Source organism: Felis catus, chromosome C1 (genome assembly GCF_018350175.1).
Source record: "Felis catus isolate Fca126 chromosome C1, F.catus_Fca126_mat1.0, whole genome shotgun sequence".
In the NCBI taxonomy this organism is placed as follows: Eukaryota; Metazoa; Chordata; class Mammalia; order Carnivora; family Felidae; genus Felis; species Felis catus.
This window is the reverse complement of record NC_058375.1, coordinates 45,673,324-45,684,076: the sequence shown is the minus strand read 5'-3', so window position 1 is coordinate 45,684,076 and position 10,753 is coordinate 45,673,324. Positions and strand designations below refer to the sequence as shown.

The window sequence follows — 10,753 nt, the reverse complement described above, 5'->3', positions numbered from 1 at the left end:
CCGACGGAAAAAAGGAGGCATTGGTTCCTGCCCTTTGAATGCCCTGGGGCAGAACTTGCTAAGATGATGTCATCGGGGACCCCCTTTCTCCCCTTCCTGGGCCTTCTTTACTCCCTGCTGGCTTCATTCCCACTTTCCACGTAGTGCCAGCATGGCAGCCGCCACCTCCATGCCTGCGTTCTCTGGGTTCACATCCAACAGAAAAAAGTAGTGCGTCTTCCCAGCAGCCCCCTCACAAAACCCGGCTTCACCCTGGCTAGATTAGCCAGGGTGATGTGCCAATCCCGAGTATGTCCAGCTCCCGCTATGGATCTGTCAACTGGAATCCATCCGGCCCTTCTGACGCTCATCTGTAGTTTTTGCCTGTATTGGGTTATCAAACCCCAGGGGTGACTGCCTTATTGGTAATGTGGCCCCTGGCCACAGAGGAAGCGAGAATAACCGTTGCTAGCATCTTCTGAGTGCTATCGTGTGCTGGGCGCCTTGCCTCATTCAGTCTCCCCAACAAATCTGTGAGGTGGGTACGATGTCCGTTTTATCAGTGAGGAAAATAGAGGCTTAGAGAAGGTAGGTGAGTGACCTGAGCTCGCATGGCTCGTGTGTGTTGAGACTGGGATCCAGCCCTCGGTCTACCTCGCTCTCGTGTCCGGTGGAGACGGCATGCCATACCGTCTCTTGCAAGACGCTTGTGTTTACCTCACAAGGCCGTTGGAAAATGTAACACGAAACCATTGTGTGAAGCGGAGCACTTCACAAACATTAGTTCGTTGAGCTCGTTGATATGTCCTAAATTTACCTCCTTCAAGCCCCCGGGGAAGGAAGGGGACAGCTGGGTAACTGGCCCAGCAATGCTGAGTAAACAGATTAAGTAAGGGATGAGGGAGACAAGTTATTCCCTGAACGATTGGTGTCTTTATTTCCACAAATATGTCTTTGCAGAGATATCTACAACGGTTTAAAGTTTCAAGAAGAACCCAAGACACTTTCAGGGATTATTTACTCTGGGCAGAGTGCTGGGAGGAGCCAGTGTGATGGAAAGTAGGATTCCGAGTGGACAGGTCGGGTTTCCAGCCTGCCTCTGGCAGCTGTTGGCCCACCGTGTGGCTCGGAGCTGGCCCAGTCTCCTTGCTGGCCTCAGTTTCCCCGTTGGTTCAAGGTGGGGTTTGGACAGACATCCCCTATCCAAAAGCCCGTGACAGTTTTTCATCTATAGAACAATTCCAGGGTGAGGGTGATGGGAGCCCAGGCTAACCAGGTGTCTTCTGGGAGAATCTCGGGAGGCCAAAAAAAAAAAAAAAGTTTTCCACTGGCTGCACAGCGACCTCCTTGTGGGTTGTGGAGGAGCTGAGCAACGGGACCCTAGGGGTTTTCCTGTCTCTGGAAATATGTGACTTCGCTTATTCCCCAGCCAAAAGCTTCGTGACTCCTGCAAGGGGTTGCCTGGAGCGTCTGGCCAGGCTCCAGTTTGAATGTGAGGAACATAGGTCATTAGCAAGAGACTTTAATGTCCCGTAAACCGGCTTCCTGGAGTGGAGTGCTCACCCCAGTATAATCGAGCTGTTAGCGAGAAACCCAGCCCGTTTCCAGCCAGGAGAGACTAGTTCCGTGGAAGGCTAAGAAGGGGTGCAGTGCCAGAGGTAGGAGGGGCTCTGGAACTGGGGCGGGGGGAGAGTGCTAGTCCAGGCTCTGCCACGGACCCACGGACTGGAGCAAGCTCCCCTCCCTCTCTCTGGGCCTCATGGTCTTCATTTTCAAAATGAGGGGTGATGTTGGATGTCCTTTGGGACTTTCCAGCTCCGGCAAAAAACCTATGAGGAGATTAAGTGAGCAGACTCAGGAACCACCTTGCCCGAATTCTGATGCAGCCTTGCCGCCCACAGTCTTTGCGTTCTTAGGTAATTCGTTTAAACCGCGCCTCTCTTTTCTCATCTGTGCAATGGGAATACTCACCGTATGCACCATGTGGGGTTTCCCGTTTCAGACAGTGCCTGGCATAAAGTAAAGTAAGTGGCCTGCAGGTATAAAGAGTTACTGTGATCATCACCCATCCCACAGCAGGCGATGCCCTCCGTTTCGGAGACCACTGTGGGGCCCCGCGGTGCCCTGGGCTTCCTGTGCCAGTGGGAAGTTGACTTTACGTCCCGATCTGGCTGTGGAGGACCCCGTGGGGAGTGATGCCTCTCACCGAGGAAATCCCGGGGTGGGGGCAAAGTGTGAGAGTCAGAGGTCTCATGGCAGGGCAAAGGGGGGGGGGCAAGAGAAAAGAAGGGAAGAGGAGGGGAGCTACTCTGCGTAGTCAGGGCCCCGGGGGGGGGGGGGCGCCAGGCACTCTTGGCTCCCAGTCCTGGCCGTGCCGCTTACTTGCCACGGGAGCCCTGGGCAAGTCTCTGGATTTGTCTGACCCTCTCGGCGCTCAGCCGTACGACGAAAGCAGAGTGCCCGGACCACAGGTCTGCGGAGGGTATGAATGAAACAACACAGTGACACAGTGTCGGCTCTCCCGGGGATGCCCGGCAAGTGTGAGCTGAATCTGAGTCAGAGGAACGGAGGATGCAGCTGGGGACAGCACCAGGGCACGTGGCTCAGTGCCCGTGAGGGTGCATGTAAGGGGTGCGTGTAAGAGAAGAGGAAGAGGAAAAGGAAAGGTATGCAGTTTCCTGAGGTTTGGGAGGGCCTTCCCTAATGACCTGTGAGAATCTCATTACCCTAAACACCACTGCTGTGGTCCAGGCCCACGCCCCTCCCACGGGGACATCCGCCCGTGGCCTCTTAACTGGCCTTCCTGCCTCCAGCCCACATGCCGCTTTCCTTCTCCTTCACACTGTGATCCATTCTTCTAGAATGATACTCCACTTAGTATAGTAATGGCTCCCCGTGGGCCCCAGGATGAATAACAAATCCCATGGCAGGGCTGTTTTCGGATTACCCCCCTATCGGTCTCCCATCTTCCCTTCTTCACCCCGCCCTGTGCCTCAAGACTGTGCCAACAGAGCCTGCTTGCATGCGTGTTTCCAGTTGGGTTCAACCCCCGAAGCTCCAGGCGGTGGGAGGGGAGGAGAGAGTGGTCAGAGCATTTACCTCCTGCTTCCTCCCTGCCAGGTTCCCATGGAGGGCTGTGCCCCTGGACCACAGGCCGCAGCTCCTGCCACAGTCCTGTACACTCCTCTTGCCTCTTATCTCTTCAGGCTGCTGGTGCTGCTGGTTGCTAACCCATGACCCCTACAACATCTGTTACCAGTCTCCTAGTCCCTGCCCTCACTTTGTGTGAAGTCCCTTTCTTAAGCTTTTCTTAAACCGTGCAGGCGAGCGTGCCTCCTCTCTCCTGCTGGGACCCTGGCTTACCAGGCCCTGTGTGATCCCCCTCCCAACTGATCTCTTCCCTGGCCCCCTCTGTTATCACATGCACCAGCCTCCTTCTCACCCCGGGGCTTTCTGGCTCTGTTACCCCATATCTGTTTCTTCCGAGAAGTCTTCCTTGATACCCCCAGGCTCCATCAGAACGAGCCCCTGTACGTCCCCCATCACAGCAGTATCATACTGTATACTGTCATTGTCTGCTTACTTGTCTCTCTTTCCTACCCGACCACGAACCCCCTGAGGGCAGAAACCGTGTCTTGCCCCCAGGGAGAGGGATGTACTGTAAAGGCTGGGAACACAGACTCTGGAGCTAGCCTGCCCAGGTTCAGAGTCCAGCTCCTTATACCCCGGCCACGTCTGTGTAACCCAAGCAGGTCGCCTAACCCAACGTAGGGATACAGAAAATATATACCTACAGGCTTGCTATGAGAATTAAATTAGGTAATATATGTAAAACTAAGCTTTAAAAAAATATGTATTGACAAATGTAATATATGAGATGTAGTGTAGAATTGTTAACTAATTCGAGACATGGAATTAGTACCCAATAAATTATTGCGGTCAGCTTGTGACACAAAGCGTATGCTCAACAAATAGAGAATGAATGGATTCTTTCTTACAGGTAAGTCATTGCACAATACTGTACTTTCCTGTTGAGTTTTTACAGCAGCCTTATGAGGAAAAGAGGGTAGAAATTCTATCTCCACTTTGTCGAAGAGGACATTGACCTTGGAGGGACTTGCCCAGGGACCCACAATTGACCCAGAACTGAGCGGCAGGTGGAGCCTGGATGAGCAGATCCCGCGGGGCGCCCTGCGCCTTCCCTCAGCTGCCGCAGGCGGTGGGAAGGTCTGTGGGATTCAGCTCCGGCCAGTTCTGCCCCCGGGAGAGGGGACGATGTAGGGTTGGTAGGGTCCAGGGGCTTTAGTGGCTTCAGCTTTGGTCGCTTTCCCTGAAAGTCTCTGAGTCACCTCTGGGATTTTCCAAGTTATCGGCTCCTGGAGGGTTAAAAAAAAAAAAAGTCCATAGTGTTGCAAGTTCTGAAGCCAGCTGCATTTACACGTTCTGTTGGTCAAAGTGTTCATCTGGGGAATGTGGGATCTGAAGGGAGAAGTCAGGAAGGGAGACTCAGAAGGGCCTTTAATGTCCCAGTGAGCAGCAGTAATAATACTTTATTCTATAAATATTCTGTATTCCTAAGAACCCTGAGCGTTTATCGGTGTCACTGGGTGCACAGTCAGTTTCCTAATAACGCTTAGCACGCTGCCTGTGGTTAGTTGTGCAGGTGTCTTTTGCCCTTGTTGGTGGACACTCACATTCACCTCCCAAACCCCAGAACCTCAGTGCCTGATAGATCAGGGGAGCCCCACAAGTGGCTGTGGAATGACCGGCTAAGTACGCAAACAGATCTAATGTTCTTGGTCCTCATACAACTCCATTTTACAGATAAGGAAACTGACGTTTTGAGACGTTCAGTGCCCTGACCAAGGTGGCACAGTTAATAAGGGGAAAGACGGGGAAATTCTTGGAATTCTTCCAGGAGTCCTCACGGTTTAATGGAGAGTAACCAGAGCATTCGGGTCACAGACATAGGTTCAGATTCCCAATCTGCCAGCTGCCTGCTGTTTGATTTTGTATAAGTTACTCAACCTCTCTGAGCCTCAGGGGGCCGAAATGGTGACATGAGCATAGCAACAGTAAATATTCTAGCAAGTTGTTGTCAGGGTTCATGACCATAATGCATGCAAAGAGGGACTGGGGCATAGGTACGAAGGAAGAGCTCTGGGAATGTTGGTCACAGTTATTACTGTTCTTACTTGTCTTTCGTTTCCTATTTATTGTTATTCTTATTAGTGGGTAAAAATACTGCAGTATTTGTTACTTTTATTATTGAATATGTGTCTGGTATTCATTTGGTCTGCAACAAATTAGGTTTTTTCCCTTTCTCAAGCTTGGTCTGTTGCAGACTCTCCTATAACTGGTGTCCCAGGACTGATGTTTGTGAGCCCTGACTCTTGCACGTGTCAGGGGCATGGAATTTGGGGGTGAAGAAATGGAGGGTGATGGCCTCGTGATACATCCTCAGAACCCCATCACGCGAGCCCCGGGTCACCTACACTTTTCCTGCTGTGGCTGAGCGAGGTGGTGGCTACGTGAGCTATTTCAGGGACTTTCCAGGGATTTCTTGAAGCTTCTTCTCCCAAACACTCCTACATCCCACTCTTCCTCCCCACCCCCCCCTCCACCCCCACCCGCCCCCAGCCTCTCCCTAGTGACCGACAAAACTTTTTGGGTATCTTCTGAGATATTTTCCTTACACAAAGACAGCCTAAGAGCCAACTACTTAAACAACATTTACTTAAAACCCGACCAGGAGCCAGGTTGTCTCTCCACACATAGAGACTGTTCTGATGGGCCTCCATTGTTTCAGATTTAGAAACCTAGGAGACTCTCGCGGCCATTTTATGATTCAGAAGGGGAAACTGAGGTTGAGAGAGGCGAGTGATTTACCCCAGATCCCAGATCACACACCAGTTAGGGGTAGGATTAGAAAGAGATTCAGACGTTGGGACTCATTGTCAGTGAGGCAGTGTAAGGGGATGGGAAATGCGGACCAGCCTCAACTATCACCTGGTTCTAACTTTTTTTTTTTTTTTTTGAGAGAAAGAGAGAGAGAGACTCTCAAGCAGATGCTGCCCGACACAGGGCTTGAACTCCTAAACCATGAGATCGTGACCTGAGCCGAAACCAAGAGTCCCGCGTAATAGACTGAGCCACCCGGGTGGCCCCCTAGCTCTTTTCACTGCATGTGTGCCCTTGGGCAAGCACTCCAGTCCTCTGAACCTCAGTCTTCTTACCTGTGAGATGAGCATGATCCTATCTTTCTCACAAGAATGGTAGGAAGAATAAAGTAGATAATGGAGAGGCAGTCATCCAGCACAGTGCATGGCAGAAAATAAGTCCCCCTGTCCCCCTACCTGCCCTTTCCTTCCTGAAGTGAACAGAGGCATTAGAATCAGACAGTCCTGGGGGCAAATCCTCTGAGAACTTGGGAAAAGTGTTAACTTTCCTGGGTCTTGGCTTTTCTTAACTATGAGATGGCAACAGGAATGATCACGCTGAGGGTTCTTTGAAGAATTCAGAGAGATGATAGATGTAGCACAGGGTGCCCTTTTATTTTATTATTATTATTTTTTTTAATCTTTTTTTTTTTCTTTGGAGACAGAGAGAGACACAGCACGAGCAGGGGAGGGGCAGAGAGAGAAGGAGACACAGAATCCGAAGCAGGCTCCAGGCTCTGAGCTGTCAGCACAGAGCCGGATGTGTGGCTCGAACTCATGAGCCGTGAGATCATGACCTGAACCAAAGTTGGACATTCAACTGACTGAGCCACCCAGGCACCCCTAGGATGCCCTTTTAGACGAAACTTTTATTTTTCTTTCCACCTGCCTCCAGGATTCCTTCCAGAGCATCACAGGCCAGGATCCCCTGGCCCCATGCTAAGATGGTGGGAGACTGTGAGTCTGTATGTGTCTGCCTCCTCCCCTGGGCACGGAGCAGTGAAGCCAGCTCTCTGCAGGCACAAGGGTTGGGGGTGGATGTGGGGGGTGCAGCCAGCAGAGATGATGGCTCTGGGGACAACAGTCCTCCCTCCCAGCCCTCAGGCCACTTCAGGACACGGATCCCTTCAGGGGCGTCCAACCCAAAGAGGGTCACTGCAGCAGCTTCCAAAGGGGGTGTTGGAGACCCGGACATGTAAATAACTCTGAGGAGACAGCCCCTTGGCACCCCTTCCTGGTCATCAGGAGTACACATTACGTTATTCAGAGAGACCCTGAGGTTTCAAACCACTTCATATTTAATCAGCAATCATGCTTCCTTCCAAAACCCATTCCAGGAAAAACATCAGTTTAGCTCTCGACAAGAAACAAAGCTTTCTGAAAACTTGCGCACATAGCCCGGGCCTTGAGGGACACACAGCCTCTTTTGAGTCAGAGGTGGTGCCAGCCTAGGACACTGTGGCCAAGGCAGTGCACATTGGTCCAGTGTTTCAGGTGTCCTGAGTCCTGAGATGAGCTCATGGTACAGCAGGGCAGGGGGCTGATGAGCACATTAGACATAATTCTTGTTTTTTTTTTTTTTTTTTTTTTTTTTAACGTTCACTTACTGAGAGAGAGTGAGCATGAGCAGGGGAGAGGCAGAGAGAGAGGGAGAGAGAGAATCCCAAGCAAGCTTCACGCCCAACCCGAAGCCCAACACACGGCTTGATCCCGTGACCCTAGGATCATGACCTGAGCTGAGATCAAGAGCCACCCAGGCGCCCCTCATTAGACATAATTCTTACCCTCATAAACTCCACACACTCTGTGTTCCCACTGGGTATAATTGTATGAGCTATAGGCAAATTCAGCGGAACTTTGAGAATGTATAACCAGGAGGCTGGCTCTAGTTCAGACTGGGTGGGAGTTGCCTGCTCCTTTCTTTATGGTGGGAACCTGGGGATGAGTCCAGTCTTCAAAATCATTTGCAGATTTTAAGTCCATGCTATTTCTAGACGCCATGCCAGCCTCTATGGTGTAGCCACAGATCAAGAAGAAAGGAAGATGAGGCCAGAAAGAGTACCAACCCTCAAGCTGAGGTGACGTTGACAAAAGCCCTGAACCTCACGGTGTTTTGGGGGTGTCCTCCTGTTTCCCGTGGAGAGGCATTCCCAGGGCCTCCCTGTTTTGCACCAGGAAGTGAGCTCAGAGACTCTGTCTGTGTTGCTTGGTTTTGAGCTCTGTCCCACATCTGCGAAACAGGGACAATAAGAGTCTCTGGCTCTGGGACGCCTGGGTGGCTCAGTCGGTTAGGCGGCCATCATCTCGTGGTTCATGGGATCGAGCCCCACGTCGGGCTCTGCGCTGACAGTGCGGAAGCTGCTTGGGATTCCCTTTCTCCGTCTCTGTCTGCCCCCCGCCCCCCCCTTGGACACACACTCTCTTTCTCAAAAAAAAAAAAAAAAAAAATCTCTGCTTTGCCGCCGTGTGGTGAGAATGCCTCTGGAATACCAAGCAGAAGTGCCCAGCACCAGCTCCCAGCTTGTAGTACCTGAGGGACGCTCGCCTGTCTCTTCCAGGAAACTTGTCCACACGAGACTGAGGCACTCTGTGGCACGGGCCGGGCTTCAGCTACGTGTGTGCGATTCCTAGTCCAGAGCCCCCTGCCCCGCTGTACCATGAGCTCATCTCAGGATAAGTTCAGGTGGAATTTCCATCTCAGGTGGAAAATTCTAGCAGACCTTAACTTCATAAACTGAAAGTCATACGACAAAGCTGCTTTTGGATGTGGGGTGACCAGGGTAGATATGGGGACTGAGGATGATGCAATGAAAACTGGGGAGTAAGAATCTGTTTTATTTTGACTGTCCCACGCAGTTGGGTCTTGAGGAATAGCTACTCCTGAACTGGGGCAGGGCGAGGCTGGGAAGGACAGACTGGACAGGGGTCATCTCCCCCTGCAAAGCACTTAGTGGCTGCCTGTGTAATTTGAGCCCGGCTCTGATTTAATCTCTGTGGCCCATCAGCTGTGCCCACAGCATCTACCTCAGCATCCGCTTGCTACGATGTTGGCTGGCGATTATACCCTTCCACCCTTTGAAGAAGACGAGGGCTTCAGACGCCGAATTTAAATCGCTGCCATTCAGGGTCAAAGTGGTAATCGTTCTGCCGGTCACCCGTCAGGAATTATGTCATAGTTGTTCTTCTTGCCAGGAGCTTTCCAGATATTATCTCTCATTCTCCCAGCAACCCTGAATAATGGGTATTATTATTTATACTTTATGGAAAAGGAAACTGAAGCTCTGAGGTTCCTTTCAACAACATGCAAGGAAAACAGTTTGCTAAAGGAAAGAAGTAGAAAATGATCCTAGCCTGCTCTGAGTGTGAAACTTACTGCTTTCTGCCCAACCGCCTTTTACAGATGATCCATTTTTCCAGATGAGGAAACTGAAGCTCAGAAAAGCTAGGTGAATTACCCAAGATCATGCAGCTGATACAACAGCTAAGTAACAGCTAACTTTTATAGAGTGTGCTCTATGACCCCGGGCGGTGGGCTTAGGGCCTAATGTACATTCTCTCATTTAATCTACCTAACAGCCTGCCTTACATCACCAATAAATGCCAGAACTGGTATTTATGATCAGGTCTACCTCTGCTCAGAGCTTTCTTCTGCCCAGTTCTGCTCTAAGGAGACTGATGGGGGATTGATATAAATCCCAGGTTTTCAATGGAGGAAAGCTAATGTTGGCTAAGAAAACACCTAATCAGAATTTATGGGGTGAAGTTGTCATGAATGCAATTCCTGTCCATTTCTAAGTGATGGATGGAGGTCAGAGCACCAAGGATCAGGAAGGAATCTCTGGCCTCACGTAATGGACATTTGAGTGAAGGGCACCAGTCAGTCTCTGCGATGGATGAACAGATAAAACCCCCGAGACACCCGGGATGGCTGAGATGAGATGGATGAACGCAGGCTGCCTCTCTGGGATCTTTCTTTCCCAAGGAAGTTGATGGAAGATGCGTCAGGCCTCGCTCACTGCATTCCAGCCCAAAGGGTCAGCTGTCCAAAACCCGAGAGCGTCCCATACCCAGAGGTGAGGGGGCTGGGGAAGGGTGCTCACAGTCTCTGCCCCAGTCCTGGAGGCGAGGTGCTGTCTGCTCTGTCAGTACCGCAGACATTCCTGGGAGGTGAAAGGCAGTTCCACAGGCAGTCCTGGGAGCCCCTCGGAACCCCAGGAAGGCCCTGCTCATCCTGGCTGGCTCTCCCTTGAAACAATGATGGAAAATGCAGGGCCTGCTGTGAAGAGTGGTGGAGGCCGGAAGGCAGCAGCTGTATCAGGAGCCCAGTTTATTTTCTCCATGCAACCCCGGGAGAGTCATCACGTCATAGAGTTGGAAGGCTAATCAGAAAATTAGTGGACTTTGGTGGAAATTTTTGGAATTACAATGAGTGCTCGTAGATCCGCAGTTTCCTTGCTCTGCCCCAGTAGCCCAGTGAGGAGTGCATTGTTATTCTACCCACTTTTATAAACGAGGTGACCGAGGCCTTGTAAGGGCAAGCCATTTGTCCTTATGCCTTGGCTGCTAAGTAATGCAGCCGGGTCTTGTGTGCAGGGCTCCTAACTCTGGCTCACCTTTTTCCTGCAATGTGACTTAGATATCACCTGGTTCAGCCTCTGACTGTTTCTACCAACTTTGCTTGAACATCCAACGTGGCCCGTTCTAGGGTCAGACAGTTATAACCGAGTGTTAAAAATAATACCATTTTTTGAGTCCCTGTTATACACCAAGAAGTATTCTAAATGTACAGTGACCCTCCGATGAGCCACACATGGTTTAAATTTGTGGGAATTGAG

General features: G+C 51.0%; 1 long non-coding RNA gene across 1 annotated transcript in view; it reads left to right on the top strand.

Moving 5' to 3' along the window:
- LOC102902095 overlaps positions 1 to 10,753 on the top strand; it is a 351,245-nt gene that overhangs the window by 20,224 nt on the left and 320,268 nt on the right. The gene's annotated exons all lie outside the window — the stretch shown is intronic.